At 43.3% G+C, this 17,891-nt stretch overlaps 1 pseudogene; it reads left to right on the top strand.

Moving 5' to 3' along the window:
* The first annotated feature begins 242 nt into the window (after positions 1-242).
* Positions 243-17,465, top strand: LOC123489278 (annotated as a pseudogene).
* Positions 17,466-17,891: the final 426 nt, after the last annotated feature.

Raw genomic sequence — 17,891 nt, 5'->3', positions numbered from 1 at the left:
TTCAGAGTGAAAGAGGAGGGAGGATGTTACAGTGAAAGAAGAGGAAGACGCGTTCAGAGTGAAAGAGGAGGGAGGATGTTACAGTGAAAGAAGAGGAAGACGCGTTCAGAGTGAAAGAGGAGGAGGATGTTACAGTGAAAGAAGAGGAGGAAGAGATAGAGGAGGATGCAGGTTTTGGAGTGAAGAAGGAGGGAGAGATTACTGTCACGTTGAAAGATGAAGAGGAGGAGATGGGAGATCTGATTAACACCAGTAAGTACCGCCTTAAATGTGTTTTTTCACTTTGGATATTTGGAGTTCGCTCGTCAATTCAATGGAGAGAGATGCTATGCTACTAGCATCATGTTATGAATTTGCAAAGCCATCTCCTATAGTGTTTTTTCTCAAAGTTGTCGGTATGTCACGTGTCCTACTTATCAGTACACTCAGAACAACTTAAGCATTATGAAACTTCTATTCGATCAAAGTAAACATCACGTAGCACGTAAGCCATTCATTTAGTTGACCAACTTGGACCAGCTCATTGACCTCCATACAAAAACTCCACCTGCTGGAAGGAGAGATATTCCCGTGAGTTGGTTCTCTCTCTTCCTCTAGGGCTACACTAGCTTGTGCTAGCTAGCTAGTAATCTCCTTCCCAGACACTTCCACGCAGTGTGGGGACGAGGTTAGCCAGCTAGCTACATTCCCTCGGCGTAAAGCAGTGCTCGGCAGGCCGGGCCTAAGGACACAGTGAAACACAGACTTGCCGTGCAGGCTGTTGTGCTGCTTACAACTTGGAGGAAAACATTTGGCCACGTTAACTACCGCCGGCGACACCGTGATACAGCTGCCCAGTGGGAAGCACCTCAGGCCGGCATGCACCTCGAACACCGGTGATTTGGTATTTTATTAGGTGTAATGGTCGTTCGCACGGCTCGTCTTCATGCTCCTGAAATCAGTAACGTGCTTTCAAGAGAACTCGGAACCTCATAGTTAAAGTGTATGGAAGTTTGTTGTGTAGAGCTTCCTGTTGGTCGATTCCGATATTTTCCAAGTGGGAAACCAAGGAAATGTTTCTATGAGTGTTCAAGTCGGAAATGTCAGAATGACCGATTCCCCAGTTGTCTTGAAAGCGGAAGGAACTAATTGGTAAGTCACTGTGACATCCAGTTGGTGACCAACTCTCGCTCGACCATCAAAATAAACACAACTCTTGAGTCACGGGATGTTGGGAAGCAAGGTGGTTGTCTGAAATGAGCCTCCCGATAAAACCCTCCCAGTTTCCTCAAAGTTCAATAGAATAGTCAATTTAGTATCATTGTTTTTTGAGGGATTTTGTTGTTTTGTTTTATCTAAGTTTTTCAACAATGTCTGCATTGAATTCAGCTTCAACACACGTAGCACAATCGCTAGCGCGGCGACTAACGTCTACCTCTTGTTGCGCTTATAATAATAATAATATGCCATTTAGCAGACGCTTTTATCCAAAGCGACTTACAGTCGTGCGTGCATACATTTTTTTTTTTTGTGTATGGGTTGTCCCGGGGATCGAACCCACTACCTTGGCGTTACAATCGCCGTGCGCTACCAGCTGAGCTACAGAGGACCACACTTCAGCCAGTATGACTTTGAAAGGGCAGAACATAGAACCCAGCTTGTTGTCGGCCTTGCAATCATCCCTGCAGAAGGCCATGGAAGAAATGGGTAGAGTCAAGCACCATTCTTGAATCTCTTGAGTCTGATGTTTTCTCAGGTCAAGCGATCTCAGATGAATATGCAAGAAGATGTATCGGTCCTATTACAGAGGCTATATGAGGCAGAGGGTCAGAGATCAACGCTGGAGGACGACAACGACCGACTGATTTAAGGAAGTCGAGAAGAACGCCAAACCGTATGAGGATCTCCACAGAAGCGTTCAAGATTCAGCTAACCGAGACAGGCTCCTCAATTTAAGACTTTTAGGGGTCTGGAGGATAGCAGGCCGCGGGAATGCGTGAGACGAATTATCTGGGAAGCTCTTGGGAGGGATCTGGACAAATCCGAGCTTCAACGGAGTCCACCGTTCCCTAGCAACAATACCACGGGAGAATCAGCCGCCTTAGACCGATCATCATCCGCTTTCTCAGGGATCTGGAGAGAAGTACTGGCGGCTGCAGAAGGGAACGTATCGGGAGAAGAGAGAGGTGACTTGGAAGGACTAAAGCTTATGTTAGGGGCACAATAATAGCACACACCAGCAGAAAGAAAATGGAGAAAGAGTTGGAAAAAACTAAAGTCTCAAATTTAAAGAGTTGGCGAAAAATAGTTCTCCGAGGAAAAATCCCTATTGAAACAAGTCTGTGATCTGAAGTTTCAATGATGTGAGATCTGTAACAAAAAAGGCTGAATATGTTTCTGCTTTGAAGAAAGTGGTGAAAGAACAGGTCCATTATTGGCTGGACAATTGAAACAAAAAAGATGCCAGTTTTGTAATACCAGCTATCAAAAGTGGAAGTGTGGAGGTACTGACTGGTACAAAAGATATTAACAATGTGTTTTATGACTTTTATTGGACTCTTTATATATGTCTGAATGTAACTTAGACCCAGTTAAATTGAATGCCTTTTTTTTTCCCAGGGGTGTCCCCAGATCAAATAAAGGATTTGGATGCTCCTATACTAGAATCTGATATGAGAACAGCCATCACCTCAATGAAGTCTGGAAAGTCACCAGGAGTAATCAAATCAAATTTTATTTGCCACATGCGCCGAATACAACAGGTGTGGACATTTCCGTGAAATGCTTACATACAGCCCTTAACCAACAACGCATTTATTTTTAAATAAAAAAGTAAAATAAAACAACAACAACAACAACAAAAAAGTGTTGAGGGGGAAAAAAAGAGCAGAAGTAAAATAAAATAACAGTAGGGGAGGCTATATACAGGGGGTGTTAGACTGCTTCCTGGTTGAGTGTTTATAAGAGGAATATTGGCGTTATTATAATAATATAATATGCCATTTAGCAGACGCTTTTATCCAAAGCGACTTACACTCATGTGTGCATACATTTTTACGTATGGGTGGTCCCGGGGATCGAACCCACTACCCTGGCGTTACAAACGCCGTGCTCTACCAATTGAGCTACAGAGGACCACCAATGTCATGCAATAAAATGCAAATTAATTACTTAAAAATCATACAATGTGATTTTCTGGATTTTTGTTTTAGATTCCGTCTCTCACAGTTGAAGTGTACCTCTACATGCTTTGTAAGTAGGAAAACCTGCAAAATCGGCAGTGTATCAAATACTTGTTCTCCCCACTGTATATATACAGTACCAGTGAAAAATTTGGACACCTACCCATTCCAGGGTTTTTCTTAATTTTTTACTATTTTCTACATTGTATAATAATAGTGAAGACATCAAAACTATGAAATAACACGTATGGAATCATGTAGTAACCAAAAAGTGTTAAACAAATCAAAATATATTTTATATTTGAGATTCTTCAAAGTAGCCACCCTTTGCCTTGACGACAGCTTTGCACAATCTTGGCATTCTCTCAACCAGCTTCATGAGGTAGTCACCTGGAATGCATTTCAATTAACAGGTGTGCCTTGTTAAAAGTTAATTTGTGGAATTTCTTTCCTTGACTTCTTCCACATTTTTGTTACGTTACAGCCTTATTCTAAAATTGATGATATAAAAATGTTCCTCGTCAATCTACACACAATACCCCATCATGCCAAAGCAAAAACAGGTTTTAGATTTTTTTTGCTAATAATCCCCAGGAATAATTCTCAGAGTATTAATGTTACTATATAATGTTATAATGTATAATATAATAATATGATGTAATATAATATAAAGATACTTGGAAAAAGAAGCTGAATAGAATGACAGAATGACAACATTAGAACTAAACAATTCAACCTCCTTCCAGTTAGAACTAGCTAGAACATCCTTCAGCAGCCCGGAAACAAAATCTGTTTGCGCGAGGCATTTCCGCTGACTCTGGGACCGATACCAGTCTCAGGTTATTGGGGCAAGAAAATCCCTCTAAGCTCACACAGCTCTCCTGCACCTTTTTCAGATCCGCAGCCAGGCGTTTCACGTCATCCTCCAGAGAGGTAGTCAGGTCTCCCAGCCAGGCGTTTCACGTCAGCCTCCAGAGAGGTAGTCAGCTCTCCCAGCCAGGGGTTTCACGTCAGCCTCCAGAGAGGTAGTCAGCTCTCCCAGCCAGGCGTTTCACGTCAGCCTCCAGAGAGGTAGTCAGCTCTCCTGCACCTTTTTCAGATCCGCCAGCCAGGCATTTCACGTCAGCCTCCAGAGAGGTAGTCAGCTCTCCTAGCCAGGCGTTTCACGTCAGCCTCCAGAGAGGTAGTCAGGTCTCCTGCACCTTTTTCAGATCCGCCAGCCAGGCGTTTCACGTCAGCCTCCAGAGAGGTAGTCAGGTCTCCCAGCCAGGCGTTTCACGTCAGCCTCCAGAGAGGTAGTCAGCTCTCCTAGCCAGGCGTTTCACGTCAGCCTCCAGAGAGGTAGTCAGGTCTCCCAGCCAGGCGTTTCACGTCAGCCTCCAGAGAGGTAGTCAGCTCTCCTGTACCTTTTTCAGGTAGTCAGGTCGGAGTCAGGTGTAAAGGGCTGTAATCATCATGGTGTGGAACTCTGTTGTTGTTTTGAGTTATGCAATAACAGGCAGTCTCGTTTCGCGGATTAGTTGAATCTGCTTTGAAAAGTACCAGAAACCTCTTGCCCACAGTGGTCTAAAGTAGTGCACTATATAGGGAATATGATGCTTGTATTCAACTACATACATTTTCATCTTAACTTTCTCAGAGCGTAGAAGAAGCTTGATGGCCTCGAATGTTCATTTTAGCGCCCCCAGACAAAACCACACCTCTGGGCAAAGTGCGAGTCTCTGGGCTTTCAGGCTCAGGAGAGGACAGTGATGAAACTGGGTCTTGTAGGCCGGGTTTTTCCTCAGTCCTGTTTTTGGCTTTATGTTTCGTGACATTTTGAAAGCAAAGTAGTCTTCTTGCGTACTCCAGAAAGGGATCACCAAAATAATATTTGAAAAGAAATACGGTTTTACTGCTGAATTCACATTAACTTTAAGAATATGCGGGAGCAAACGGAAAACACACTGCAACCGAAATGTTTGATGATTGTCTAGGTTGCCTTGGTGACCACTGTTCTTCACACTGGCTATTACTTTCATGAACTCCACCCCCAAACAAGACCAAATCTGAACCAATCATAGACGTCTGTTTCACAAGTTTGGACACACAGTAACTGGATACTCTGTCTTTGGCAGGAGAGAGACCAGACTCTCCCTCTGACAGCGGGAAGAGTCCTTCAGGGGACCCAGACCAGGGTCCTTCAGGGCAATCAGACCAATCAGAGGCTCCCAAACCAGCAGGACAACATCACTGCTCCCACTGTGGAAGGAATTTTACTAAGTTAGGGAGCCTGAAGAAACATGAGAGGACACACACAGGGAAAAATACTTTCCAATGTTCCGAGTGTGGGAAAGGTTTTCTTTGGTTATATCACCTTAAAAGGCATGAGAGGACACACACAGGAGAAAAACCTTTCCGGTGTTCCGAGTGTGGAAAGAGTTTTAACGAATTAGGGTACCTGTTAATACACAAGAGAATACACTCGGGAGAGAAGCCTTACCACTGCTCCAAATGTGGAATGACTTTCACCTGGTTAGGGAGCCTGAAAACGCATGAGAGAATACACACTGGAGAAAATCCTTTCCAATGTTCCCACTGTGGAAAGAGTTTTAGCCAGTTAGGGAACCTGAATAGGCACAAGGGGACACACACAGGAGAGAAGCCTTACCAATGCTCTCAGTGTGGAAAGAGTTTTAGGGGTTTAGTGAGCCTGAAACAGCATAAGAGAATACACACAGGAGAGAAGCCTTACCACTGTCCCCAGTGTGGAAAGAGTTTTAGATGGTTAGGCACCTTGAAAATGCACGAGAGGACACATACAGGAGAAAAGCCTTACCAATGCACCATGTGTGGAAAGAGGTTTACCCAGTTAAAGTCCATGAAATTACACGGGAGGATACATACAGGAGAGAAGCCTTACCACTGCTCCCACTGTGGAATGACTTTTACCTGGTTAATAAACATGAAAACTCTTGAGAGAATACACACAGGAGAGAAGCCTTATCAATGTTCCGAGTGTGGAAAGACTTTCAGGGGTTTAGTAAACCTGAAACAGCATGAGAGGACACACCCACAAGAAAAGCCCTACCAATGCTCCCTGTGTGGAAAGAGTTTTACCAAGTTAGGGGGCCTGACTAGGCATGACAGGACACACACAGGAGGAGAAGACATACCACTGCTCTCACTGTGGAAAGACATTTTCCCAGTCAGAGGACCTGAAATCACATGAGAGAATAGAGAGACTGTGATATTACTTATGTTTTTGACTGAGAATTTGTGTTGTTGTTGATGCCACATAAAATCATGTTGTTTAATGAAATCATTTAAAAAATCGGTTTACTTAAAAATAAAAATAAATGTATCATGTATAAATGAGATGTAAAAAATTTGGTGTATGACAGGTGTATGAAATCGAGCAATCTTCATAGAAAAACATTGGCAGTAGAATGGCCTTACTGAAGAGCTCAGTGACTTTCAATGTGGCACCGTCATAGGATGCCACCTTTCCAACAAGTCAAATTTCTGCCCTGCTGGTGCTGCCCCGGTCAACTGTAAGTGCTGTTATTGTGAAGTGGTAACGTCTAGAAGCAACAACGGCTTAGCCGCAAAATGGTAGACCACACAAGCTCACAGAACGGGACCGCCGAATGCTGAAGCGCGTGAAAATCGTCTGTCCTCGGTTGCAACACTCACTACCGAGTTCCAAACTGCCTCTGGAAGCAACATCAGCACAAGAACTGTTCGTCGGGAGTTTCATGAAATGGGTTTCCTTGGCCGAGCAGCCGCACACAAGCCTAAGATCACCATGAGCAATGCCAAGTATCGGCTGGAGTGGTGTAAAGCTCGCTGCCATTGGACAGTGGAAACGTGTTCTCTGGAGTGAAAATGGGTCTCTGTTTCCCCCAACGGACGTACCTTTACGTTTTCACTGTACTGTTTACACTTGCTGTGTCCTGTGCACATGACAAACTTTGATTTGGTTTTTATTTGAGACAAAGCTATGAATGCAAGGACTGACCATCCATAAGATCGAAATGATAGTTTAAACCCATTACAGTCTAAGCCCTGTCTAAGGATAGGAGAGGGGGGGTCTACTGAGCTATATGGAATGGTTTTAGGAAGGTTATACCAAGGATCATTTTGGGGGTCTACTGAGCTATATGGAATTGTTTTAGGAAGGTTATACCAAGGATCATTTGGGGGGTCTACTGAGCTATATGGAATGGTTTTAGGAAGGTTATACCAAGGATCATTTTGGGGGGTCTACTGAGCTATATGGAATGGTTTTAGGAAGGTTATACCAAGGATCATTTTGGGGGGTCTACTGAGCTATATGGAATGGTTTTAGGAAGGTTATACCAAGGATCATTTTGGGGGGTCTACTGAGCTATATGGAATGGTTTTAGGAAGGGTCTAAGCCCTGTCTAAGGATAGGGGAGGGGGGTCTACTGAGCTATATGGAATGGTTTTAGGAAGGTTATACCAAGGATCATTTTGGGGGTCTACTGAGCTATATGGAATGGTTTTAGGAAGGTTATACCAAGGATCATTTTGGGGGTCTACTGAGCTATATGGAATGGCTTTAGGAAGGTTATACCAAGGATCATTTTGGGGGGTCTACTGAGCTATATGGAATGGTTTTAGGAAGGTTATACCAAGGATCATTTTTGGGGGGTCTACTGAGCTATATGGAATGGTTTTAGGAAGGGTCTAAGCCCTGTCTAAGGATAGGAGAGGGGGGGTCTACTGAGCTATATGGAATGGTTTTAGGAAGGTTATACCAAGGATCATTTTGGGGGGGTCTACTGAGCTATATGGAATGGTTTTAGGAAGGTTATACCAAGGATAATTTTGCTATTTGATTTTGAATTGTAAGACCCCTTGAAGTATCAACAAAAAAATAATCAAAAGTTATTTCATGTCGAAAGATTATTTGCCGATACTGCTATTAGCCCATACAAACACATTGAATAACATATTCACTACATGGAACAACAGATAGTCCCCCCAAAAAAATCTAAAGGACGTTTGTTCTTAAATGTCTGTCCTATATCTGAGAGATATAAAAACACATTTTTTGTCACTAAGTAGTTTCCATATCAAGTGCATTCGGAAAGTATTCCGACCCCTTGACTTTTTCCACATTTTGTTTCGTTACAGCCTTATTCTAAAATGGATTAAATTACACACAGTACCCCATAATGACAAAGCGAAAACAGGTTTTTAGAATTATTTTCACATTTATTAAAAATAAAAACAGAAATACCTTATTCAGACCCTTTGCTATGAGACTCGAAATTGAGCTCAGGTGCATCCTGTTTCCATTGACCATCCTTGAGATGTTTCTACAACTTGATTGGAGTCCACCTGTGGTAAATTCAATTGATTGGACATAATTTGGAAAGGCACACACCTGTCTATATAAGGTCCCACAGTTGACAGTGCATGTCAGAGCAAAAACCAAGCAATGAGGTCAAAGGGATTGTCCATAGAGCTCTGAGACAGGATTGTGTAGAGACACAGATCTGGGGAAGGGTACCAAAACATTTCTACAGCATTGATGTCCCCAACAACACAGTGGCCTCCATCATTCTTAAATGGAAGAGGTTTGGAACCACCAAGACTCTTCCTAGAGCTGGCTGCCCGGCCAAACTGAGCAATCGGGGGAGAAGGGCCTTGGTCAGGGAGGTGACCAAGAACCCGATGGTGACTCTGACAGAGCTCCAGAGTTCCTCTGTGGTGTTGGGAGAACCTTCCAGAAAGACAACCATCTCTGCAGCACTCCACCAATCAGGCCTTTATGGTAGAGTGGCCAGACGGAAGCCACTCCTCAGTAAAAGGCACATGACAGCCCACTTGCAGTTTGCCAAAAGGTACCTAAAGGACTTTCAGACCATGAGAAACAAGATTCTCTGGTCTGATGAAACCAAGACTCTTTGACCTGAATGCCAAGCGTCACGTCTGGAGGAAACCTGGCACCATCCTTACGGTGAAGCATGGTGGTGGCAGCATCATGCTGTGGGGATGTTTTTTAGCGTCAGGGACTGGGAAACTAGTCAGGGTTGAGGGAAAGATGAACGGAGCAAAGTACATAGAGGTCCTTGATGAAAACCTGCTCCAGAGTGCTCAGGACCTCAGACTGGGGCGAAGGTTCACCTTCCAACAGGACAACGACCCTAAGCACACATCCAAAACAACACAGGAGTGGCTTCAGGACAAGTCTCTGACTGTCCTTTAGTGGCCCAGCCAGAGCCCGGACTTGAACCCGATCTAACATCTCTGGAGAGACCTGAAAATAGCTGTGCAGCGACGATCCCCATCCAACCTGACAGAGTTTGAGAGGATCTGCAGGGAAGAATGGGAGAAACTCCCCAAATACAGGAGTGCCAAGCTTGTAGCATCATACCCAAGAAGACTCGATCCTGTAATCGCTGCCAAAGGTGCTTAAAATAAGTACTGAGTAAAGGGTCTGAATACGTATGTAAATGTGATATTTCCGTAAAAAACAACAACAGCTTTTGCTTTGTCATTATTGGGTATTGTGTGTAGACTGATGAGGAATAATCTTTTTAAATCAATTTTAGAATAAGGCTGTAACGTAACAAAATGTGGAAAAAGTCAAGGGGTCTGAATACTTTCCCGAAGGCACTGTATTAGAGGGAAATCGTTCCTGTTTGGGGAGGAGAGGCCAACCAGCTTGTCTAAGGAGGAAACCATTCCTGTTTGGGGAGGAGAGGCCAACCAGCTTGTCTAAGGAGGAAACCTTTCCTGTTTGGAGAGGAGAGGCCCTTTTTATGGAACCTTTACTTGAGACCTAGGTCTCTTTTCCACATGAATATACAACATCAATATACACATTATACCCAAACATATACTCATTAAAATACAAAAACACAGTCATGGGAAAATATATTGAGAACTCTTTTCCACATGAATATACAACATCAATATACACATTATACCCAAACATATACTCATTAAAATACAAAAACACAGTCATGGGAAAATATATTGAGATCTCTTTTCCACATGTATATACAACATCAATATACACATTATACCCAAACATATACTCATTAAAATACAAAAACACAGTCATGGGAAAATATATTGAGACCTAGGTGTCTTTTACACATGAATATACAACATGAATATACACATTATAACCAAATATATACTCATTAAAATACAAAAACACAGTCATGGGAAAATATATTGAGACCTAGGTCTCTTTTCCACATGAATATACAACATCAATATACACATTATACCCAAACATATACTCATTAAAATACAAAAACACAGTCATGGGAAAATATATTCAGACCTAGGTCTCTTTTCCACATGAATATACAACATCAATATACACATTATACCCAAACATATACTCATTAAAATACAAAAACACAGTCATGAGAAAATATGTTGAGACCTATATCTCTTTTCCACATGTATAAACAACATCAATATACACATAATACCCAAACATATACTCATTAAAATACAAAAACACAGTCATGGGAAAATATATTGAGACCTAGGTGTCTTTTATGCATGTATATACAACATCAATATACACATAATACCCAAACATATACTCTTTAAAATACAAACAAAAAGCAAACATCACGAATCACCCAGAAAAACTGTTACATTCCGCCACAAATAAATTCCCAATCAATACTTTAAATTACCCGAACGGCACCAGAACATCAAGAAACAATTTATTTTAGAACTTTGTTCCAGTAATACGGCGCATTTAAACTAAAAGCAGATTTACCTTTTAGCTCGGTGGAGACCCTAGGAACCTCAAGAGTTAACCAATCCTGTGAACGAGTTAAACAACTCAGGTGTCTATACTTCAACAGCAACGTTAGATAAGACAGAAGGTTATGAAATAGGGCCTTGGAAACAGAAAGGGGGTAATGTAGAAATCTACGGGTCTTTAGCGAAGTCCAGACAACTTTTTGATACAGGATGCAGTGATGAGTATCAAAACTGTCGCCTGTAACAAAACGAAGGGCACTGTGGTAGATGGCATCCAAAGGTTTAGGAGTAGTAGCAGCTGGACTTTGATAAATAATATCACCATAATCAAGAACAGATAAAAAGGCTGACTGAATAATCTCCTTCCTACTGCTTAGAGAAAGGCACCATCTGTTTCTGTAGAAAAAGCCAACTTTAAATCTTAGCTTCTTAACCATCTTATCTAAACTCAGCAAAAAAAGAAACGTCCCTTTTTCAGGACCCTGTCTTTCAAAGATAATTCGTAAAAATCAAAATAACTTCACAGATCTTCATTGTAAAGGGTTTAAACACTGTTTCCCATGCTTGTTCAATGAACCATAAACAATTAATGAACATGCACCTGTGGAACGGTCGTTAAGACACTAACAGCTTACAGACGGTAGGGAATTAAGGTCACAGTTATGAAAACTTAGGACACTAAAGTCCTTTCTACTGACTCTGAAAAACACCAAAAGAAAGATGCCCAGGGTCCCTGCTCATCTGCGTGAACGTGCCTTAGGCATGCTGCAAGGAGGCATGAGGACTGCAGATGTGGCCAGGGCAATAAATTGCAATGTCCGTACTGTGAGACGCCTAAGACAGCGCTACAGGGAGACAGGACGGACAGCTGATCGTCCTCGCAGTGACAGACAACGTGTAAGAACACCTGCACAGGATCAGTACATCCGAACATCACACCTGCGGGACAGGTACAGGATGGCAACAACAACTGCCCGAGTTACACCAGGAACGCACAATCCCTCCATCAGTTGTGGCTTAGACCCTGGAAGGAATGGCGGCCAAAGGAGGTGTTGGCTTTGGGAATGACCAGTGAGATATACCTGCTGGAGCGCATACTACGGGTGGGTGTTGCTATGGTGACCAATGAGCTAAGATAAGGCGGGGATTTGCCTAGCAGTGATTTATAGATGGCCTGGAGCCAGTGGGTTTGGCGACAAATATGTAGTGAGGACCAGCCAACAATAGCGTACAGGTCACAAGTGGTGGGTAGTATATGGGGCTTTGGAGACAAAACGGATGGCACTGTGATAGACTACATCCAGTTTGCTGAGTAGCGTGTTGGAGGCTATTTTGTAAATGACATCGCGAAGTCAAGGATCGGTAGGATAGTCAGTTTTACGAGGGCATGTTTGGCAGCATGAGTGAAGGAGGCTTTGTTGCGAAATAGGAAACCGATTCTAGATTTAACTTTGGATTGGGAGATTCTTAATGTGAGTCTGGAAGGAGAGTTTACAGTCTAACCAGACACCTAGGTATTTGTAGTTGTCCACATACTCTAGGTCAGACCCGTCGAAGGTAGTGATTCTAGTCGGGTGGGCGGGTGCCAACAGCGTTCGATTGAAGAGCATGCGTTTAGTTTTACTAGTGTTTAAGAGCAGTTGGAGGCTACTGAAGGAGTGTTGTATGGCATTGAAGCTCGTTTGGAGGTTTGTTAACACAGTGTCCAATGAAGGGGCCAGATGTATACAAAATGGTGTCGTCTGCATGAGGTGGATCTGAGAGTCACCAGCAGCAAGAGCGACATCATTGATATACACAGAGAATAGAGTCGGCCCAAGAATTGAACCCTGTAGCACCCCCATAGAGACTGCCATAGGTCCAGACAACAGGCCCTCCGATTTGACACATTGAACTCTATCTGAGAAGTAGTTGGTGAACCAGGCGAGGCAGTCATTTGAGAAACCAAGGCTATTTAGTCTGCCAATAAGAATGCGGTGGTTGACAGAGTCGAAAGCCTTGGCCAGGTCGATGAAGACGGCTGCACAGTACTGTCTATTATCGATCGCGGTTATAATATCGTTTAGGACCTTGAGCGTGGCTGAAGTGCACCCATGACCAGCTCGGAAACCGGATTGCATAGCGGAGAAGGTACGGTGGGAATCGAAATGGTCGGTGATCTGTTTGTTAACTAGTCTTTCAAAAACTTTCGAAAGGCAGGGCAGGATGGATATGTGTCTGTAACAGATTGGATCTAGAGTGTCACCCCCTTTGAAGAGGGGGATGACTGCGGCAGCTTTCCAATCTCTAGGAATCTCAGACGTTACGAAAAGAGGTTGAACAGGCTAGTAATAGGGGTTGCGACAATTTGGCGGCTAGTTTTAGAAAGAAAGGGGTCCAGATTGTCTAGCCCAGATGATTTGTAGGGGTCCAGATTTTGCAGCTCTTTCAGAACATCAGCTGTCTGGTTTGTGTGAAGGAGAAGCGGGGGCATGGGCAAGTTGCAGCGGAGGGTGCAGAGCTGGTGGCCGGGGTAGTGGTAGCCAGGTGGGAAAGCATGGCCAGCCGTAGCAAAATGCTTGTTGAAATTCTCGATTATTGTAGATTTATCGGTGGTGATAGTGTTTCCTAGCCTCAGTGCAGTGGGCAGCTCGGAGGAAGTGCTCTTATTCTCCATGGACTTTACAGTGTCCCAAAACTTTTTGGAGTTAGTGCTACAGGATGCAAATTTCTGTTTGAAAAAGTTAGCCTTTGCTTTCCTAACTGCTTGTGTATATTGGTTCCTAACTTCCCTGAAAAGTTGCATATCGCGGGGCTATTTGATGCTAATGCAGTACGCCACAGGATGTTTTTGTGCTGGTCAAGGGCAGTCAAGTCTGAGGAGAACCAGGGGCTATATCTGTTCTTAGTTCTGTATTTTTTGAATGGGGCATGTTTATTTAAGATTGAGAGGAAATTACTTTTAAAGAACAACCAGGCATCCTCTACTGACGGAATGAGATCTATATCCATCCAGGATACCTGGGCCAGGTCAATTAGGAAGGCCTGCTCGCTGAAGTGTTTTAGGAGGCGTTTGACAGTGATGAGGGGTGAGTCGTTTGACCGCGGACCCGTTACGGATGCAGGCAATAAGGCAGTGATCGCTGAGATCCTGGTTGAAGACAGCGGAGGTGTATTTAGAGGGTAAGTTAGTCAGGATGATATCTATGATGGTACCCATGTTTACGGATTTAGGGTTGTACCTGGTAGGTTCGTTGATAATTTGTGTGAGATTGAGGGCATCTAGTTTAGATTGTAGGATGGCCGGGGTGTTAAGCATATCCCAATTTAGGGTCACCAAGCAGTACGAACTCTGAGGATAGATGGGGGCAATCAATTCACATATGGTGTCCAGGGCACAGCTTGGGGCTGAGGGCGGTCTGTAGCAAGCGGCAACAGTGAGAGACTTATTTCTGGAAAGGTGGATTTTTAGAAGTAGAAGCTCAAACTGTTTGGGCACAGACCTGGATAGTATGATAGAGCTCTGCAGGCTATCTCTACAGTAGATTGCAACCACCCCCTTTGGCAGTTCTATCTAGACGGAAAATGTTATAGTTGGGGATGGACATTTCAGAATTTTTGGTGGCCTTCCTAAGCCAGGATTCAGACACTGCTAGAACATCAGGGTTGGCGGAGTGTGCTAACGCAGTGAAAACTCCAACTTAGGAAGGAGGCTTCTGATATTTACGTGCAGAAAACCAAGGCTTTTACGGTTACAGAAGTCAACAAATGATAGCTCCTGGGGAGTAGGAGTGATACTGGTGGCTGCAGGGCCTGGGTTAGCCTCTACATCACCAGAGGAACAGAGGAGGAGTAGAATAAGGATATGACTAAAGGCTTTAAGAACTGGTCTTCTAGTGCGTTGGGTACAGAGAATAAAGGGGGCAGATTTCCAGGCGTTGTAGAATAGATTCAGGGCATTATGTACAGAAAAGGATATGGAAGGATATGAGTACAGTTGAGGTAAACCTAAGCGTTGGGTAACAATGAAAGAGATAGCATCACTGGAGGCACCGATTGAGCCGGTCTCTCGTGTATGGGGGTGGAACAAAGGAACTATTTGAGGCAGTTTGAGAGGGACTTGTGGTTCTACAGTGAAATTGTATAATAAGAACTAACCCAAACAGCAATAGGCAATGCACATTGACATGGGAGAGAGGCATAAAGCAATCACAGGTGTTATTAGAGAGAGCTAAGACAACAACTGGTAATAGCGATAAAGTTTGGGGCTGAGGCTAAACAGAATAAACAGGACAGGGTACCGTGTAAAGGAACAGTCCAGCAGGCATCAGCTGTGCAGCTGAGTGATCATAAAGGTCAGTGAACAGCAATATGTGAGTCCGAGAGCAGTTCAAATTGGTGCTTCAGCACAGCTAGCAGGAAGCACAGTTGTAGTGTGCTAGCGGGCGGGGGCTAACAGATGGATCTTCGTGGTTGTCGTAACGGGAAGCCTGTTGAAATCACATCAGACGATTTCGTCGGCAAACCAGTCGTGTTGGATCGGCGGAGCTCAGTGTCAACACTAGGAGGTCCACGTCCGGTTGACAGAGAGGTAGATAGCCGTGAGATGGGCCTGAGGCTAGCTCAAGGCTAACTGGTGCTTGCTAAGGGGCAATGGTAATTAGCCAACAACAGGTTGCAGCTGGGCTGGTTGCGATGATCGGCGCTAGGGTCCAGTGATTCCGGCAGAAAGTCCGATATGCTCTGGGTCGATAGCACGCTGTGCAGACTGGCGACGAATTGTCCAGGCTAGAGCTAGAGCTGGCTGGTGGATAGTGCAGGCCACGGACAATGGTGAAGACGCTAACGGTGACTAATAGCAAGTAGCCATTCAGTTGCAGCTAGACTAGTTTCAGCTTAAGGTTCTTGATGAAAGTTATAAAGAAATAATAGAATCCTTTCCACGTTGGGTGAGGCGGGTTGCAGGAAAGTATATTTAGTTAAAGAATGAAAAGTAAAATTGAGAAATATATACAAAATAGACCACAAAAAAACTGGATATTTACACTAGGACACAGAATAAAACCACGACCGCACTGCTACGCCATCTTGGAACAAATTAGCTGGGATTGGGGCAAAAGTGACACCAATCAGGCCTTTATTAAAACACTTTTTTTTCAAAAAATTATCAAATAGTTTGACCACCCTGTTTGGAAGCTTTTAAATGATCTCAAACTCAACCGTTAATATTTTCCAGTGATGAAGACGATGGATGATTCATTGCATGGTGGGGTTTGCAAAAAGAGTCAACTTCGAGCACCTTTATCTCATGAATGTTTTGGCTTTCAGTTACAAAAAGTCACTTTCTTACCACTTCTTCCAAAGGCAAACATGCTTTCTTCTTTATCAAAAGGGATGCTGTCAAAAATGTATTGAATTCAAATGGATTTACCCAGTCTACAAAGCACTACAGCCACTCTGTGATGACAAACTCTGCTCTTTTATTTAGGGATCTAGTCTAGGTTAAACATCATAGGAAGACAGTTTTATCATGTGGAGGTTTCATTCAAGTCTCTGTTTAACTAGCTCTTTGTCTTTGGCAGGAGAGAGACCAGACTCTCACTCTGACAGCGGGAAGAGCCCTTCAGCGGAACCAGACCCAGAGACGCCCAAACCAGCGAGACAACACCACTGCTTCCAATGTGAAAAGAGATTTTCCCGATCAGGGGACCTCAAAGCTCATGAGAGGACACATACAGGAGAAAAGCCTTTCCAATGTTCCCAGTGTGGAAAGAGTTTTACCATGTTAAATAACCTGAAAAGGCATGAGAGAATACACACAGGAGAAAAGCCATTCCAATGTTCCCATTGTGGAAAGAGTTTTACTCAGATAGGGCACCTAAAGAGCATGAGCGAAAACACACAAGAGAAAAGCCTTACCACTGCTCCCAGTGTAAAAATAGATTTTCCCGATCAGGGGACCTAAAAGCTCATGAGTGGACACACACAGGAGAAGAGCCTTTCCAATGCTCCCAGTGTAAAAAGCGTTTTACCGTGTTAGCTAACCTGAAAAGGCATGAGAGAATACACACAGGAGAAAAACCTTACCACTGCTTCCAATGTGGAATGAGTTTTATTCAGTTAGGGAGCCTGAAGGAGCATGAGTGGACACACACAGGAGAAAAGCCTTTCCAATGTTCCCAGTGTGGAAAGAGTTTTATCGTGTTAACTAACCTGAAAAGGCACGAGCGAATACACACAGGAGAAAAGCCATTCCAATGTTCCCAGTGTGGAAACAGTTTTACTCAGAGAGGGCATCTAAAAGAGCATGAGAGAATACACACAGGAGAAAAGCCTTACCACTGCTCCCAGTGTAAAAAGAGATTTTCCCGAGTAGGGGACCTAAAAGCTCATGAGAGGACACACACAGGAGAAAAGCCTTTCCAATGTTCCCAGTGTAGAAAGAGTTTTACCGTGTTAGCTACCCTGAAAAGGCATGAGAGGACACACACAGGAGAAAAGCCATTCCAATGTTCCCAGTGTGGAAAGAGTTTTACCTGGTTAAGGAGCCTGAAGGAGCATGAGAGAACACACACAAAAAAAGCCCTACCACTGCTCTCTCTCTGTGTGGAAGGACAATTTCCCAGTCAGAGAACCTGAAATCACATGAGAGAATAGAGGCTGTGTTCTGACTTATTTTTTAAACTGACAATTTGTGTTTTTGTTTATGCCACATGAAAACATTTTGTTTATATGAATTCTTACTCAAAAATAGGCATATTTTTGTTTTTTCACCTAGAGGCCTGATCATGTCTAAAATCAGATTAAATACTATAAAATGTGTATTTTGTTTTGGTTATGAACTTTAATGCATTGGTTACAGGTATAAACCCTCAGTTGTTCATTATATAATTTGGATATTGCTAAATGTAAATTATTATATAGATGAATGGAACTTTGCATTTCTTGATTCTAACCTTGAAACCTATAGACTTTGATTTGATATATAAGATTAGGCTTTTG

Source organism: Coregonus clupeaformis, unplaced genomic scaffold, assembly GCF_020615455.1.
Source record: "Coregonus clupeaformis isolate EN_2021a unplaced genomic scaffold, ASM2061545v1 scaf2945, whole genome shotgun sequence".
NCBI classification, from domain to species: Eukaryota; Metazoa; Chordata; class Actinopteri; order Salmoniformes; family Salmonidae; genus Coregonus; species Coregonus clupeaformis.
Note: the sequence above shows the minus strand (reverse complement) of the source record. Positions and strands in the feature narration are given on the sequence as shown.